We start from the raw sequence: 1,786 nt of genomic DNA, 5'->3' as shown, positions 1-1,786 counted from the left end.
CACAGTTAGGTGTTGTGCGTACTCATTTGGAACTTTAATTTAATCTATCATGAAATTTCCAACTTGACTTGTCCCAAGGGCTCTTCTTGGGTCCTATATCACTTCAAATACACCTTGTACACTTATTATTATATCCAATTAATATCCATCATACTAATAGTTCTTGTCTGCACACAAAATAATATAATTAGCACACATCAACTTTCTTAATAGTGCTTAGGCACTTCAAAAAGTTTCTAGGGTACTACTTTCTTCCCCACTTAAGAACATTCGTGCTCGAATGTTTTACAAGTTATTTCTAAGCATATATTTACCATCCTTCTATCTCCAACCACTATTCATAGGCATTTATGACCTTATATATGTCTTATACTTTCTTTCCAAAATCCCAACTTATTTACGACCCTCAAAATTTGGCTATCTTTACAAATTCTTAAAAAATTCGGCAGAGTTTTTCTTGTAATTGGAACTGCCCAAAAATTTCAACCTATCCATAATAATCCCCCACACGTGCACCAACAACAATATCGCTCAATAACCAACAATACACAATATAATGTACCATATTGACCCACTCGGTCATACATATACCATAAGTGCATCAAATGTAAATCTTTAAAACTTTTAACTTGTAACATACATGAATACCATTCAATATCAACAATATCTACTAAATAGTTCTCATATTACTACTGTACCTGCCTTCATTTCCTTTAGTCATGCATACGTCAAGTTGTACCTGAAAAGTGTCTTCAAATAAACCAAAAATCTCCCTCTGATTGGACTTTCTTAATAATTTTTTATTTAGATAAAGAATAAATGATTTTCATGCTCCCTTAATTTCTTATCTTGCTCAAAGCAATATCTCGCAGTTTATGAGATCGAAGTTATATTGTCCACTTGGTACCTATAACATTTGTTCATTCCGACCCATAGTCTTGAAATGTTTCCATAAACAATACATTCAAATAAATCTATTTCCTTTCATGATTCTTGTTTCCAGACATGATTTTTTTCCACCTAGGACTCTTGATGTCCTATAATTGGTAAAATTATTCTGAAATGTTCTCTTTTCCTTCCAAAGACTAATAAGATATTTGTCCTAGACTCATCCATCATATAACAATTAATACTCCTACTTTCACTCATGACTTTAGAGTTCCCGAAGATCCCAAATTGATAATTATTATCGCTCACAAATTTGTTATATGGACATATTTATCCCAGTTTCATTCATTTTACGATACTACTCTGCCATCCGTTCTCGAATACCAGGGTTTAAGTTTTCATTTCTTAACTTTAATCAACTCCTTAACTCTATTGAGTTTTCTTGTGATGCTTCTCTAACAAAACTTTGAGATTTTATCTACTTATGGGTGTACCAAAGATATACAACCATAGCCTGTAAGCATCCAACACTCGTGTATCAATGCTATCACGATGACTCTTACACCTTTCAAGATTAGTGCTCTTTCTTAAAATCATGCTTTTTTTTACTGGCATACTTCGTTTTTGGTTTACAAGAGTCATTTCTCATTTAAGAATAAGCATTGTATTACCCCTTTCTATTTTATTTCGTGCAAAGTGTGCACATATTAAAAAGACTCCCGTATTCCATAAAATTCCACGTATAATTAAAAGTACTTCCTCGTTCCTGCCGACACTTGAATTTAATTCAAATCACACATGCCTCTAAGTTGTAAGAATACATTTGAGGTGCCCATTAAATATGTAAATATCAGACATATATTTTTAATATCCTTGATGCAGAATATCCTGACTATTG

Source organism: Nicotiana tomentosiformis, chromosome 2, assembly GCF_000390325.3.
Source record: "Nicotiana tomentosiformis chromosome 2, ASM39032v3, whole genome shotgun sequence".
In the NCBI taxonomy this organism is placed as follows: Eukaryota; Viridiplantae; Streptophyta; class Magnoliopsida; order Solanales; family Solanaceae; genus Nicotiana; species Nicotiana tomentosiformis.
The sequence above is the reverse complement of the archived record's forward strand: the minus strand, read 5'-3'. Positions refer to the sequence as shown.